The sequence below is a fragment of the Kogia breviceps genome, chromosome 12 (genome assembly GCF_026419965.1).
Source record: "Kogia breviceps isolate mKogBre1 chromosome 12, mKogBre1 haplotype 1, whole genome shotgun sequence".
Classification (NCBI taxonomy): domain Eukaryota; kingdom Metazoa; phylum Chordata; class Mammalia; order Artiodactyla; family Physeteridae; genus Kogia; species Kogia breviceps.
The window spans coordinates 97,175,424-97,192,053 of NC_081321.1; the positions used below are offsets into that span (position 1 = coordinate 97,175,424).

General features: G+C 48.8%; 1 protein-coding gene, 1 long non-coding RNA gene and 1 pseudogene across 10 annotated transcripts in view; 1 reads left to right on the top strand and 2 right to left on the bottom strand.

The window, feature by feature from the left end:
• Window positions 1-4,381, bottom strand: part of TTLL1 (TTL family tubulin polyglutamylase complex subunit L1) — a 32,270-nt gene extending 27,889 nt beyond the window's left edge. For 2 of the 9 annotated variants that reach the window (XM_067010353.1, XM_067010350.1), the window contains exon 1: window positions 4,246-4,369. The gene's annotated coding sequence lies outside the window, so the exon portion shown is untranslated. Of the gene's footprint in view, window positions 1-937; window positions 1,132-3,298; window positions 3,754-4,019; window positions 4,171-4,245 lie in introns of those variants that run through there. The other 7 variants (XM_059080930.2, XM_067010351.1, XM_067010352.1 and 4 more) reach the window with 7 other exon arrangements.
• A 61-nt stretch (window positions 4,382-4,442) lies between these two features.
• LOC136792322 (uncharacterized) lies at window positions 4,443-14,333 on the top strand. Its single transcript, XR_010835956.1, has 4 exons — window positions 4,443-4,581; window positions 6,120-6,365; window positions 11,612-11,670; window positions 14,279-14,333. It is a non-coding gene; the product is annotated as an uncharacterized lncRNA (long non-coding RNA).
• Window positions 11,685-12,634, bottom strand: LOC131767300 (mitochondrial import inner membrane translocase subunit TIM14 pseudogene; annotated as a pseudogene).
• Window positions 14,334-16,630: the final 2,297 nt, after the last annotated feature.

A 16,630-nucleotide genomic window follows, 5' to 3' on the forward strand; every position in this document is an offset into this window, starting at 1 on the left:
GGAAATGATGGCAGAAGCACCACAGAAGCCGAGTCGCTGTGTGCCGGTAACTCAAGTCTGTACCGGAGCAAACCCCGCACGCCTCACACCCCGTCGCGCTGTCCAGGCCGACTGCTGAGGGGAGTTTACTTTTTCACCACGGGTGATTTGCACGTACTGCGTTTGCTAGAAATTGAAGTTTTGGGGCAACGCTGCATCGAGCAAGTCTCTCGGCACCATTTTTCCAACAGTATTTGCTCACTTCGTGTCTCTGTGTCACAATATTCTTGGAATGTTTCACACTTTTTCATTATTATATATGTGCTACGGTGATCTGTGATCTAGTGATCTTCGGTGTTACTATTGTAACTCACGGAAGGTGCAGGTGATGGTTACCATTTTTTAGCAATAAAGTATTTTTTAGTTAAGGCATGTACCTCTTTTAGACAAGTTGCTAACGCCCAATGCAGTCTGCAGTGCAGTGTAAAGATAACTTTTAAATCCAGTGGGAAACCAAAAAACTCATGAGCCAAAAAACTTGCCTTCTTGCGATAATTCGCTTCACTGCGGTGGTCCGGACTGGAATCTGCAGTTATCTCTGAGGTCGGCCTGTATTTGGTTTCAGTCTGAACATCCCTGCATCCCTGACCAATCCTGCTCCTACTCTGCCCCCTAGAGTCCAACTGCAGACACAGGATTTCGGTGAGAATCACCCCCAAGCCAGGTAGCGCCTACACCACAACCCACACCCTGCACTTCAAACACCAGTCTCACTGGGCGACCTCACTCCCGCCACAACTCCCACCTGGAGATGATGCAGAAGTAAGAGCAACAACACAGAATAAAGATAAAGGCCGTACTTCATACGTGTGCTGCACTTCAGTCATAAAATAGTCTGAAAATGCTTCCAAGGGTACAATCCTAAACCCAATAAGGCCGATGGGGCAAATATTCTCACCTTCACTTTACTGAGCAGGAAATGGAGCCTCTGAGAAGGGTAGGTTTCCTCTCGGCCCCCGCACCCTCCACCTGCTGTGTGGACAAGTGGTCACCAAGGAAAACATCTCAGCCTGGACCTACCATAGGTAATTATGGAGCCAACGGGAACGTCCAATTTCTCTCGTTTCACCAAATTTTGACTCGGATTCTTACCTAAAATAAAATACACAAATGATTGGCATAAAAACAGACATACGGATCAATGGAATAGAATAGAGAGCCCAGGGACTTCCCTGGTGGCGCAGTGGTTAAGAATCCGCCTGCCAGTGCAGGGGACGCGCGTTCGAGCCCTGATCCGGGAAGAGCCCACATGCCGCGGAGCAACTAAGCCCGTGCGCCACAACTACTGAGCCTGCGCTCTAGAGCCCGCGAGCCACAACTACTGAGGCCCGTGTGCCTAGAGCCTGTGTTCCGCAAGAAGAGAAGCCACCAAAATGAGAAGCCCGTGCACCACAACGAAGAGTAGCCCCCAGCTCGCTGCAACTAGAGAAAGCCCGCGCACGGCAATGAAGACCCAACGCAGACAAAAATTAAAAAATAAATGGGGCTTCCCTGGTGGCGCAGTGGTTGAGAACCCGCCTGCCGATGCAGGGGACACGGGTTCGTGCCCTGGTCCGGGAAGATCCCACATGCCGTGGAGCAGCTGGGCTTGTGAGCCATGGCCGCTGAGCCTGCGCGTCCGGAGCCTGTGCTCCGCAACGGGAGAGGCCACAACAGTGAGAAGCCCACGTATCGCAAAAAAAAAAAAAAAAAAAATGTATTTGAAAAAAAAAAAGATTAGAGAGCCCAGAAATAAACCCACATACCTATGGTCAATTAATCTTTGACAAAGGAGGCAAGGATGTACAATGCAGAAGACAGTCTCTTCAGCAAGTGGGGATGAGATAGCTGCACAGCCACATGTAAATCACTGAAGTTAGAACACACGCTCACAGCACACACCAAAATAAACTCAAAATGGCTTAAAGACTCAAATATAAGACACGGCACCGAAAAACTCCTAGAAGAGAACACAGGCAAAACATTCTCTGACATAAATTGTGCCAGTTTTCTTAGGTCAGTCTCCCAAAGCAATAGAAATAAAAGCAAGAATAAACAAATGGGACCTAATCAAACATAAGCTTTTGCACAGCAGAGGAAACCATAAACAAAATGAAAAGACAATCTATGGACTGGGAGAAAATGTTTGCAAATGATGCAACTGACAAATGCTTATCCAAAATATACAAAGAGCTCATACAAGTCAATAACAACAACACCAAAAAAAATCCCAATCAAAAAATGGGCAGAAGACCTAAATAGACATTTCCCTAAAGAAGACGTACAGATGGCCAACAGGCACAAGAAAAGATGCTTATCATTGCTAATTACTAGAAAAATGCAAATCAAAACTACAATGAGGTAACACCTCACACCAGTCAGAATGGCCATCATCAAAAAGTCTACAAATAACAAATGCTGGAGAGGGTGTGGAGAAAAGGGAACCTGCCTACACTATTGGTGGGAATGTAAATTGGTGCAACCACTATGGAAAACAGTATGGCGGTTCCTCAAAAAAATAAAAACAGAGTTGCCATATGATCCTGCAGTCCCCCTCCTGGGCATATATCCGGAGAAAACTAATATAATTTGAAAAGATACATGCACCCCAATGTTCATAGCAGCACTGTTTACAATAGCCAAGACACGGAAACAACTTAAATATCTATCAATAGATAAATGGATAAGGAAGATTGGTATGTATATACAATGGAGTATTACTCAGCCATAAAAAGAATGAAATAATGCCATTTGCAGCAGAAAAGACCTGGTCTAGTTCATGTATTTGGTTCCTTGGTGACTATCTGTCTGACACAGATATGTCACATTGTGAGCAGCAGTGCTGTTCCGCTTAATCTCCTGCTGAATCCCCAGCACCCAGAACAGTGTCTAGCAATAGCAGGCTCTCAACCAATATGTGATGAATTAACAAAAATAAAGACGTGAATTCCCTCCACACACACAATCAAACAAGCACTGTTTGTGCCAAGCAGTGAAGTAGGCGCAGCCCAGCCCTACAGGGGCTGTAAGTCCCAAGGGGGAGACCCAGGAAACAATCACCCATAAACACTTCCACAACTTTACCCTGGTGAGAAATAGGAGGCCGGGAGTTTAGCTGATTTCTGCTGAGCGAGGGAACATCTCGGGAAATCTCTGTGCCTACAACCCCAGGAGGACAGAACTCTGCCAGGAGGCCTTTTACACTCCTGGAGTTATGACTACTCCCAGACAAAAGTTAGAACAACCTCTGAGGAGAAACAGCGGGGGGCGGGGGACTCACCTTCATGGGAGTCACTTCACTCTTCTGGGTCCAGCCATCGGAAAATGGGAGCAGTCTCTGCCCTCATCCCCCTACCCCAGACACTTTGATCACTATCAGTTTCAATAAAGTCCCAGCTAGGCCAGAATCCTAGGACACTTGCATTCCTTTCCAGCCAGTTAAGTCTTTTTTGAAAAGGCAAAAAGCCATCTTTAAATAAAGTAACAATATAAATGACGACTTCACATCAGTGCCGTGCAGCATTCGGTCGCAGCTGTGTTGCCCTGTCCGTCTCCTCACCCCCATGCTCCACGTACGTGTTTACCAGTGCCTGTAACTCCCTGAGTGCAGGGCGGGGCCAATCTTTTTGTACTGCCACAACCCAGCACCCAAATGTGCTCATTAAATATTTCCCGAACAAAGAACCGCTTTGCAAACAAACCTCCAAACGGCTTACAACGACCAGATACTTTTAGGTCTAGAATGAATCCCCTGTAATGCCACAGCTACTCTAGGGGTGTATGACTACCACCACCCCACCCCCTCTAATGATGGGAAAACAGTCGCCCGGAGACAGGGGAGCAGGGCGGGGAACACTTATCTCCTGTCTCCTGTCCATAGCTCTAGCCACAGGTACACCGCGCCCTGCAAGATGCCAATAGGAACAATACAGATTGCAAATGAATGAAAAAACCTAGGAACAATGAAATTCTGGGATAACCAATAATAAGAATGCAATTACAAGGATCGAGCGGCACGAGTTAAGTTATAGGAACTCGGAGGAGGATGAGGGGCACAGTGGTCAGCGTAGGCTTCCCGGGGAACGCGAGTCCAGCGAGCAGCATCGAAACCGCACCTTCGCGGCCCCGTAGACCAGGGCCCACAATCGTTCGCGCATGCGCACTCGCCCACCCAGAACGGCACACCCTCGGTCCCCGGAGGCGGCGGCTTCGGCGGCGGGGCCTCACCTGTGGGCGCACAGCGCGGAGGAGCGCCCAGAAGCGCGGAGCACGGCGGCCCCGCGCCGCGGCCCGGGCGCTCAGAGGAGGACGCGGACCGCTACCCGGCGCGGACCGGCTCTACTTCCGGGGCTCCCTGGCAACCGAAGACGCGGCCTTGCCCGCGCCGCGACTGCTTCCGGGGTCAGACTAGCCCTGCCGGCGTCTACACCCCTATCCCGGTGGCCCGCTACGCCTGGCGCTGAGATCCTACGAGGAGTCAGCCGTCCACCCCCGGGAGCCTTGCAACCTTCAGGGCCCAGAAGTGAGGTTGCGAGGGGTCGGGATCGAGCCTGATAGTGGGAGGTAGAGCGGTGTGATGCCTGGGGCCCTGGGTCCAGTCGGCTCTTTATCCCCTCTGCTGCTTAGCTTCAGTATCTGTAAAACTAGGACTGTTCATAGCACCTCCCTCGTAGGGTTTGTTGTAAGGATAACAAATTGTGCTCAGCAACCAGTAATCAATAAATGGCCTACTCAAAGGTAACCTCATTGGTGAAGTGTTCCCTGAGCGTGGGACAGGTTTAGTTCCTCAAACTAGATTTTTAAAATGCCTTCTGTTAGGAAGAGGCAGCCTAGCCTAGTGAGAAATTTAAAACTGAAGCCAGGGGAATTCCCTGGCGGTCCAGTGGTTAGGACTCCGCGGTTTCACTGCCGAGGGCGAGGGTTCAGTCACTGGTTGGGGAATTAAGATGCCACAAGCCGCGCGCGCGCGGCCGAAAAAACCAGAAAAACAAGCCAGGCCTAGATTGAATCCTGGCTTCAAAATCTACTAGCTTTGTGGCTTTTGACAGGTCACTGTCACTTCTCTTGCCTCAGTTTCTTATCTGTAAATGGAACAACAGCACCTATATTGAAGGGTTGTTGGGAAGATTATTTTTTTAAAAAAGGCACAAACACTAATTGCTCAAATACTTGTTGAATTAATACAAAATAAAAGAGCATGTACCCCAGACATCTGTCAGCCATGAAAGTGTACTTGAAGGCAGCATAAAAGAAGAGAAACAGAATTTACATCCCTGCTCTGTTACATTCTAGGTGTCTGGGCACGGGAAAATCCCAGCCTTTTAAAATTTTTAAAATAAATTTATGTATTTATTTATTTATGACTGCATTTGGTCTTTGTTACTGTGCGTGGGCCTTCTCCAGTTGCAGCGAGCGGGGGCCCTCTTCACTGCAGTGTGCAGGCTTATCACTGCAGTGGCTTCCCTTGTTGTTGCGGAGCACAGGCTCCAGGCGCATGGGCCTCAGTAGTTGTGGCATGTGGGCTCAGTAGTTGTGGCGCACAGGCCCAGCTACTCTGCGGCATGTGGGATCCTCCGGACTGGGGCTCAAACCTGCATCCCATGCATTGGCATGCAGATTCCTAACCACTGTGCCACCAGGGAAGCCTCCAGACTCTTAATTACAGTTTTTTTCGTGGAGAAGTGGGAATAATGATCTCCATCTCTCAAGGGTGGAAAAGTGTTTAAATTCCTAGGTGAATAGCACCTAGGAAGATGTTTAACATGTCTTACCATGTCCTGCCCCTGTGCAGAGTACATGCCACTCCAAACAGCATCACCAGCAGCCCAAATACCAGAAGGCTTAGGTGCAGGCAGTGGGAGGAGACCAACAGCACAAGAGCAAATAGTAGGAAAAGTTCTAGCCAATGTGAAGAATTAACTGGGAGCTAGGTAGTCCCAGGAGAAAGACAGGAAACTAAGAATCTCAATGCTAATCTAATCATGTAAATCTAGTTAAAAAGTCTTTAAGGACTTTCCATTGCCATCAAGATAACATCCAGACTCCTTAATATGTTGTTAGTTTTAATGTAGTTAAAATCTGTTAACCTCTTTCCTGTATAGTGTCTCAGTTTCCTGTTGGGCCTAGAAAGATCCATCTTCACAAGTTGTAAAAACATAACTTATAAGAGGCCAAAAATACAATCAACTAAGTTAAATGATAAACTGAAAATGTGTCCATCATCTGACAAAGCATTAGTTAATATCCACAATATACAAAGAATTTGCACAAATCAATAAGAAAAAAATACAAAAATCGGCAGAAGAGATGGAACCACAAATTCCGGAGCAGAAGGATAAAGAAAGATGGTAAGTAAAAATATGAAAATATGCCCGTCACTAAAAATTAAGGATATTAAAATGTTTAATGAGGTATTTTTTACTGACAAAATTGGCAAAAATTTAAGATATAGTTACGACTAATGTTAGAAAGGATATGAGAAAAAAGCACTCACATCCACTACTAATAGAAGTGAATATTAGCATAGCTTTTAGAAGGCTGGCAATTTGGCAATATTCATCAGACTTTTAATACATGTTTAATTATATACTCTTTAACCTATAAATTCCAGTTTTAGAAGTTTATTCTATAGAAATTCTCTCACAGGTAAACAAAGATATGTGTACAATAGCATTTAAAGCAGTATTATTTCTAATAATTAAAAATTGGAAAAAATATAAATGTTTTTTAGCAGAAGTCTTATTGGCTAATTTAAAGTTCATCAATTTAATGAAATAATATTTACCTATTAAAGGGATAAAGTGGATCTACATGTGCTGACCTGGAAACATATACATAATATATTAAATGAAAAGTGCAAATTGCACTACTTTGTATAGTATGATTTTAAAAATCGTTAATATGTATATGCATTAAACATAATTTAAGAGGCATAAAAAAAAGCCTGGGGCTTCCCTGGTGGCGCAGTGGTTGAGAATCCGCCTGCCGATGCAGGGGACACGGGTTCGTGCCCCGGTCCGGGAAGATCCCACATGCCGCAGAGCGGCTGGGCCCGTGAGCCATGGCCGCTGAGCCTGCGCGTCTGGAACCTGTGCTCCGCAACGGGAGAGGCCACAACAGTGAGGCCCGCATACCACAAAAAAAAAAAAAAAAAAAAAAAAAAAAAAAAAAAAGCCTGAAAAACGATATGCAGTTACTGTTAAGAGTCATTCTCTTCAGGGGTTGGAATAGAAAGTACTTTCTCTTCTTATAGCCTATATTTTTTATTGTCTGAATTTTTTAGTAGCACAAAAGTATTATTTTTTACTTTTTTAAAGCTTCAATAAAATAAAGTTAAAAGACAAACTTTGGGGACTTCCATGGTGGTCAGTGGTTAAGAATCTGCCTTCCAATGCAGGGGATGCAGGTTCAATCCCTGGTTGGGGAACTAAGATCCCACATGCTGAGGGGCAGCTAAGCCTGTGCACCACAACTAGCGAGCCCACATGCTCTGGAGCCCATGCACCACAACTAGAGAGAAGCCTGTGTCACAATGAAGAGCCCACCTGCCGCAACTAAAATAAAAATAAACAATAAATTAATAAATAATAAAAATAAAAATTTTAAAAATAAAATAAAAAACAAACTTTTTTCCATTTTGAAACAGTGGACTGAACATCTTTTCACACCCCAAAATCTCACTGAAAAGGCAGAAGAAGAAATAGAAAAATACAATAGAAGTTTAACTATCCAGGAATCTGAATACCAAAAACATCCAAATAAAGGAATTTCTCTAAAAAGTTTTGTTTTAAGATCATCCGTTTCTGGGAATTCCCTGGTGGTCCAGTGGTTAGGACTCTGCGCTTTCACTGCTGGGGCGCGGTTTCCATCCCTGGTCGGGGAGCTAAGATCCCGCAAGCCCTGAGGCACGGCCAAAAAAAAAATCATCTGTTCCTAACTCATGCCTTTGTGGCTATTGAGGCCCCGTTTGCCATGCTGCGTGATCACTGGTGTTCTTAGCTCCACCAGGCAGGCAAGAGGGATTGCTCATATGGCGCAGTCCCATCTTCCTCACATGGGGAGAAGGACTCAGGCACAAGGGGAGATGTCACCCGGGGGTATCACAGCACAAGTTATGGCAGATCCCAGTTTATACGTTTTGAAGGATAACCATTGTATAAAGTACTGAACTGCAATTGTGCAAATATATGTTGTTTGTTAAATTCTTTTCAAAGACATGTCTCCCTTTTGGTGTTAAGTTAGTTGAACTACAGAAATAGGCTTAATCCACTTTCTAGATCTGGTTTTCTGCATAAGTGATCATCTGCTAGAAATCCGTGACATAGTTGGAAGGCTAGGAGAAATACTCCCAATAGACAAAACAGTGAGGAATTCCTGGAAGATGAGATAAGAACAGATAAATGGGCAACAATAAAAATGAGGACAAATGCTCCCCACCATGCAAAAGAGAGAAGTTCCCCCCCAAAATCAGTTTTCTGAACAAAACTCTGAAATTACCCTGAGATAAGAAGCAGTGACATGGACAGTTGGCCAGAAAGTTAAGTAAGGTAATTCCTGGTCGGTCTCCTTAGAGAGCAGACAGTCCTCTGACATTTAGGATAAAGCCACGCGTCTTAGTCCGTTTGGGCTGCTAGAACAAAAACACCAGGGACCGGGTGCCTTCTAAACAACACATGTATTTCTCGCAGTTCTGGCGCCAGCAGATTCGGTGTCTGGTGAGGGCTTGCTTCCTGATTCATGGATAATCATCTTGCTGAGTCCCCACATGGCAGGAGTGAGGGAGCTCTCTGGCGGCTCATACAGGCACTAATCCCATTCATGAGGGCTCCACCCTCATGACCTAATCACCTCCCTAAGGCCCACCTCCTAATACCATCACATTGGGGAATAGGATTTCAGCACAGGAATGAGAGAGGGTGGGGGTCGGGGGGTGGGGGGAGACATAAGCATTCAGTTCAGTCCATGAACCTTGAGAATAGTTCATCAAAGAGAGAGTTCAGACACTCAGCCAAAAACATTAAAGACCAAGAACATTCAAGAAATATGGCGAGCTGCGTCTGACCAGCAGAATAACAGTCGCCACACGCTAGATTCTTCTCGTATCACACTTCATTGGAGTACAGCTTGGTTAAGGAAAGATGGAAGGAAGACCCCGCAGCCGTAACGGCAGCTGCCTATATAAGATTCGGGATACTGTGCAAGTCTCTGATTGGTTCATATCGAAGGCATAATTACACGTCGCCTTCGGACTGGTTACTGCTCTAAAACCTTGTTAGCATATCTCAACGCATGCGCACTGGCTACAGGATGGATGACTCAGCTTTTTCTACCCTGCTTTGCGGCAACGCTTTGCCGCGCCCCACAAAGAAAGGCACAAATTTCAGCAGAAGGAAAAGTGAATGCCAAGGACACAGTTAACACAGTTAAAATACTAGATCAAGAGTCAGCAAACCACTGGCCAAATCCAGCCCACTACCTGCTCCAGAAAGCTAAGAATGATTTTTACTTGTGACCGTTTGCAGCCGATTTGTTTTTAGGGAACACACTAACTTTGGACCCCAGTTAAGTGAAATTATCTCCCCTCCTGCCCCCCAAAGAAATCCATTCTTCTCGTTAGTAGTAGACCTGTATTACAAAAAAAATTATACTCAGTTGTTATTATATTTTTATTTCATCAGTTAAAAAGTTGTGATTTTTTTTTTTTTTTTTTTTTTTTTTTTTTTTTGCAGTATGCGGGCCTCTCACTGTCGTGGCCTCTCCCGTTGCGGAGCACAGGCTCCGCGGCCATGGCTCACGGGCTTAGTTGCTCCGCGGCATGTGGGATCTTCCCGGACCAGGGCACGAACCCGTGTCTCCTGCATCGGCAGGCGGATTCTCAACCACTGCGCCACCAGGGAAGCCCAGTTGTGATTTTTTTTTAAAAAGCAATGAAAAGCTAGCAAGAATATCAAATAAAACATATTAAGCAAGAAAAATAAATAAATAAAAATTTAAATGTTGTGAAAATGTGTGGAACTTTTAAGTGGCAGAGCCTGGATTTGAACCTAGGAAACCTGATCGTTCACACTACTGCCTCCCTGAAAAACAAAGAGCCGCCTTCTGGAGCGACGGCCGCACTTTCAAGGTGATGCTCTGAGCTTTGCTTGCTGGCGTTCCAGAAACCTCCGCACAACCCCTTCCCGGCCCGTGGAGCTCTTTGCGCGCATCGTTATTTACGTTTAGCGCCATCTAGTGGAGCCAGCGCTAATCTGGAACCCGACTGGCCAGGTTCACACCCTACTGCTGCCACTGGTCCCTCCTTGGTTCCCGCCTCAGTTCTTAAACCCAGAAGGTGAATGAGAAAGGGAGGATCACAGATGGTGTGTTTACCGCTGGCTCATAGTAGGTGTTCAATAAACATTGTTTCCCGGTTGAGACGTTCCTTCGATGGCTGGTTTCTGAGGCTGGTTCCTTGGGGCCACGGTCTGCAGGGGGAGACTTGAAATACCAACTCGGGGATGGTCGGGGCCCCATCTTGGGTTGATCTGGCCCAGCCCCTTACCAGCCTGTGCTGTCTGTGGCCCTCTCCTCCCTTGGCAGGTGGCCCCAATGCCCCTCAACCCCCAGGGAGGGGTGCTGTTGTCATGTGGCCCCCATACCCTTCTCCACCCCCAGCACGGCACATACTTCACCAGCTCTTTCTGAATGAGGTTGATGGCAAGGTCTGTCCAGGTGTCTTTTTTTTTTTTAATGTTTATTTTATTTCTTTATTTTTTGGCTACGTATTTTATTTATTTATTTATTTATTTATTTATTTATTTATTTATTTATTTATTTATTTATTTATTTTTGGCTGTGTTGGGTCTTCGTTTCTGTGCGAGGGTTTTCTCTAGTTGTGGCAAGCGGGGGCCACTCTTCATCGTGGTGCGCGGGCCTCTCACTGTCACGGCCTCTCCCGTTGCGGAGCACAGGCTCCCGACGCGCAGGCTCAGTAGTTGTGGCTCACGGGCCCAGTCGCTCCGCGGCACGTGGGATCTTCCCAGACCGGGGCTCGAACCCGTGTCCCCTGCATTGGCAGGCAGATTCTCAACCGCTGCGCCACCAGGGCATCCCCAGGTGTCTTTTTCACTAAGAACCGCCAGCCTCCCATTGGCTGAGGGGCCGAACCAGCTACATAATTTGTAGGACACCATGCAACATGAAAATGCGGGTACCGTCGTTCAAAAATTATTAGGAATTTCAACACAACTACAGCAGCATTAACCAAGTGAGGGACTGCTCTGAGCTCAGGGGCCCTGTATGGCTGCCCAGGTTGCAGGCCCATGAAGCCTGCCCCTACTTCGCACAGGACACCACCCTAAGATCTTGGCCAGAAATCCCCCCATTACACCCTCTCAAGGACCCTGCCTGCTCAGTAGTGTTATCTCGTGTTTTTTTTTAATGTGGTAAAATACACACAACATAACATTTATTATATCAACCATTTTAAGTGTACAGTTCAGTAGTGTGATAAAGTATATTCACGTTGTTGCGTAACCAATCTTTAGAACTGAATCATGTTGCAAAACTGAAACTTTTCCCACTAAACACTAACTCCCCGTTCCCCTCCCCGCAGCCCTGTTGACTACCATCTACTTTCTGTGTCTACGAATCCGACTACTTCAGGTGCCTCACGTAAGTGAAAACATTCAGAATTTGTCTTTTTGTGACTGGCTTCTTTCACTTAGAATAATGTCCTCAAGTTTCATCCCTGTTGTAGCATGTGTCAGAATGCTTTTCCTCTTTAAGGCTGGATAATACTCCATTGTATGTATTTATCATTTTGTTCATTCATTCATCAGTCAAGGGACGTGTATTTGAGTTGTTCCCACCTTTTGGCCATTGTGAATAACTCTGAACATGGGTGTTCAAATATCTGTTCAAGAGTCTGCTTTCAATTTTTTTGGAGATATTCTCAGAAGTGGGCTTGCTGGATCCTATGATAATTCTGTGTTTCGTTTTTTGAGGGGTGTCTACACCGTTTTAAGTTTTGAGGCACTTTATTTTTAAAAAGCTGGTACTCAAGTACATAAATGAATAAGAACTTAAAATTCATCATATGGGAATTCCCTGGTGGTCCAGTGGTTAGAACTCCGTGCTTATGTTGACAAGGACCTGGGTTCGATCCCTGGTCGGGGAACTAAGATCCCACAAGCTGCGTGTCTCGGCCAAAAAAAAAAAAAAAGTAAAATTCATCATACATTTATTTCTTTTTTCAGTTTGACCTTCTAGTAAATCTTTAGCATCACTGATTTGGGGCTGCTATATAAGGAGATCCCCCCTTGTCGTGTGATTTAAAAGCATAGCTCGTTAATAAACATTTCTTATTTTTCCTTTATTGGCAGTAGAGCTTACACTAATTACCATGCTAATGCTGCTTCCCATTTTGTCATTTTGGGTTCAAACCCACCTCTGTAATAGCCACCACAGAAGGCACATTTTGGTAGACTTTGAAAAACTTGTTTTACTTGAGGCTCCATGTGTTTCCTGGCTTGCAAAGCGTAAGACAGCCTGCAAATCCTGCAGCAGCAGCGGTCAGTCCAGCTGCTACCACTGTACTGGCCGTGGCTCCCCTGGCTCCACCCACAGCGAGGGTCATCCCAGCCCAGAGGCCTCGACGTCCTGGCTACAGCATTTTATACCCCCGCCAACAGGGCACAAGGGTTCCAATCTCTCCACGTCCTCACCAATACTTATTTCCTGTTTTGGGTTTGTTTATTTATTTAAACAGCAGGGATCCTAATGGGTGTGATATCCCCACTCTTTAATATGGTATCTGAAAAAAAAAAAAAAAGGAATCTGAGGCTTGAAGGCACTAATTAACTTGCCCAAGGCCGTGACGCCCATTAATATTACCAATCCAGCTGTGACTGGCACTGAATGACCTGCCTGACTCATGCTGCCTCCGAGGGCGGCTTGCCATTGTCAAGGTGCCAGCCTTGACATTGTCAAGGATTCTGATGGAGCCCCAGCCCAGTTCCCTGAGGCCATGACGAACCTGCAATGGCACCCAGCATTACTACAGAACCAGCACCAACCCACCACCCTGCTTAGGTTCAAGCCAGCCGGCTGGCCCTGCCCTGCAGGTACACAGACCTCTGCTCCCCCCACCTTACTGGGGTCCCTAGTACCCTCACCCCAGCCCTTGCTGCGTGAGGCCAGAAGGCCAGAACCAAGATCCAGACCTAGTATCCGCTAAGGACTGAGAAAGGGACTGGACACTGGAGCCCAGCTCTGGTTTTGTCACACCCATTTCTGGCCCCAGGGTGAGGGTGGGGGGAGGGGGGCTGCCTGGCCTGGGGCCAAAGGAGTAGAGTCCCTGTGGGCTCAGAAATGGGTGAAAAGGGGGCTTCCCCGGTGGCGCGGTGGTTGAGAATCCGCCTGCCGATGCAGGGGACACGGGTTCGAGCCCTGGTCTGGGAAGATCCCACATGCCGCGGAGCAACTAAGCCTGTGCTCCACAACAGCTGAGCCTGTGCTCTGGAGCCCACGAGCCACAACTACTGAGCCCGCGTGCCACAACTACTGAAGCCCGTGCGCCTAGAGCCCGTGCTCTGCACTAAGAGAAGCCACCGCAGTGAGAAGCCCAGGCAGCACAACAGAGAGTAGGCCCTGCTCGCTGCAATCAGAGAAAGCCCGCGTGTAGCAATGAAGACCCAACACAGCCAAAAAAAAATTAATTAATTAAAAAAAAAAAAAAAAAAGAAATGGGTGAAAAGGGAATTCCCTGGTGGTCCAGTGGTTAAGACTCCATGCTCTCACTGCCGAGGGCCTGGGTTCAATCCCTGGTCGGGGAACTAAGATCCCATAAATTGCCCAGCATGCCCCCCCCCCAAAAAAAAGGGGGTGAGAACAGACCCTCTTGGGAAAACCCCTCAGGAGTAGCATCCTTCTTGATACTGTGGTTGCCCCAGAGTGAGTTGTGAGCTCTGTTTAGAAGGCACGACCAGCATTAGAAAACAAACATTGTCATTATCATTTGAAAGATAATTACGGGGCCCCTACCCCAAGCTTGGCTTCAGTGGGACAAACACAGGTCCCTTGGGGGAGAGGGACCATTAGCACATAAGCGAGTAAGTACTTATGTACTATTTTTGGACAAGAAAGACACACAGGCCCTATGGGGCCAGTGATTTCTGACCTCCGCAACCTGCTCCAGCTTCCTCCATTTCACAACTTTGTCTATAAGTTTCTTCTGTCACTTCCTCTTTCTCTCCTCCCTTTTTATTTTTTGCCTCACCAGCATGGCTTGCGGGATCTTGGTTCCCCGACCAGGGATGGGACCCGTGCCCCCTGCAGTGGAAGTGCAGAGTCTTAACCACTGGACCGCCAGGGAAGTCCCATCTCTCCTCCCTTTTTTTCAAAATCGCTGCTGAGTCTACTCCGGGCCAGGCCCCTTGCAGACACGTCCTTCCCCTCATCCTCCGCCGCACTGCTCCCCACTCAGGCAGAAAACACAACCCCGAGCCCCTTGGTTTCCCATCTCGTGCCCGCGTCCCAGGCCTGGCCCTGAATGCCCCGGGGTCCTGTCCAGAAGCCCGGGCTGCGGGGCCAGGGCCCAGGCTCTCCATCCAGCCCCCAAGCCAGGGCTGGCACAGGGTAGCTGAAAGGGGGGTAAATCCGCAAGCGGGTGCCGGGGGACACATGGCCGCTGCAGGCTTCAGCTGTGTCCCAGCTGCACGCCCCAGGAGGCTCACGGACCCAGCGGAGGGCGGAGAGAACCCCCAGGGCTTTGAGGCTGAGAGGGAGTTCAGAGGTCAGAAGGCCTGTCACCGCACAGAGGGGGTGCACAGACAGCTTCTGGAAAGAGCCTTCCGTGCCCAGAGCCGGTGGGCGGGTGAGGGCAGCTCCTCCAAGAACAGCCACCTGGGCTGGGAGGGCGCTTCCGCAGGGCCCAGCTCTCAGTGCCCTCCCTTCTCGTCCTTTCTGCGCCCACGGGAGCTCTCCCTTGTTCTTCATGCTGGGCTCCCCCCGCTGTCCCCCAGCCGGGGTCAGGTGTTCAGGCCTTCCGCCAGGTAGCGCTCAGTAGGTGTTCAGTCATGACGGAGGAAGGAGCCGCCCCACCACAGGCTGTGGCTTTGGACGCCTCACCTGGGGTGCTGGTGCGGGTCCCTCCTCTTTCACATGGAGTTACTAGTAGATAACTGAGCCAGCTTAGCGGGACAGGCAGGCGCTTTGAGGATTAACGCAGGGGAGGATATGGAGGACAGTTCAGGCACAGAGGGAGGTTTCTTTCATTACTGTTGTTATTGTTAGCCATCATTAATGAAAAAGAAGCCCTCAGATGAGGGTCACATGCTGTGTGTGTGTGTGTGTGTGTGTGTGTGTGTGTGTGTGTGTGTGTGGTGTGTTCACCCACAGCAGGACCCAGGTTTGGAGAGTTTGGATGAGGGTCTGGAGGGAAGGGACTAGAGTCTAGACCTTCTCTACCAGACAGATCTCAGCTTCCTGGGGAATCTGCCCTTCCCTCCGTCCCCACCCCGCCAAAGGCCCCCAGCACAGACACAGAAGCCCCCGAGGGAGGCCGGGCTGACCTTCCCAAGACTCAGGGCCCTGCACGCCCCCCACGCCCAGTGCCCAGGGAGGCTCAGGAATCGAGCCCTTGCAGACATTCGTGCCTCAGCCTCCTCCCTATGACCCAGGCGGGGGCCACTGGAGGATGGAGGGAGCTGGCAGGTACCAGAGGGGTTTGAGCCCGGGTCTGGGGGACTCCGCATCCGGGGCTCTTTCTTCCATAGTAGTTGGCGGCAGGGGGACTGCGGACAGACAGTTCTGTGAACCGTGGAGGCTGAGAAGTGGGGATACAGGTAAGGGAGGCTCAGGGAGCCCGTCTTATGGGGCCGACCAGGGCCAGTCCCCTGTCTGTGTCCTCCGCCTGCCTATGTCTGCTCACCTCTGCGCCCCATGGGAGGTGACCAGTAAGGACTGGGACGACGGGGACTGAATCCCGATCCTTTATCTGAGCCGGTCCTCTACGTTCCTTTCCTCTCTGCACTGGGTCTTAGTCGCAGCACTCGGGCTCTTCATTGCTGCGGCATGCGGATTTCTTAGCTGCAGCATGCCCGCGGGCTCTAGTTCCCCGACCGGGGATTGAACCCGGGGCCCCTGCATTGGGAGCGCGGAGTCTTACCCACTGCGCCACCAGGGGAGTCCCCGGACCCGAATGTAAGACGCCCTCGTCCCTCCCTCCGGCCCAGCGCACCACTTGCTTTACCCCCACTCCCCGAAACTGTACCACTGGCCTCTGTTTGTAGACTGAGGGTGTGGGGAGGAAAACATCTGGAGGTGGCCGACAGGGAGGGCTGGTGTTGGTAGGGAGGTCATAGAGAACTCCTGCCAACGAAGTAAGCTACCCAGCCTCCCATGGGAACATGAGAACGGAGACCCGGTTCACACCAGGGTCTCCGCATTGTCCCTCTGTGGCCTTGGAGGCTGACACCGATATCCCCGTTCGGCAGAGACGGAACCTGAGGCTCGTGGAGGCAAGGAGGCTGGCCCAGGCCCCGCAGTTCTCCTGGGGCCCACACAGACCTGGGCCACGTCCCATAGAAAATTCGCAGGGACATTCTGGCTCAGGCAGACATTTGGTCCTGAA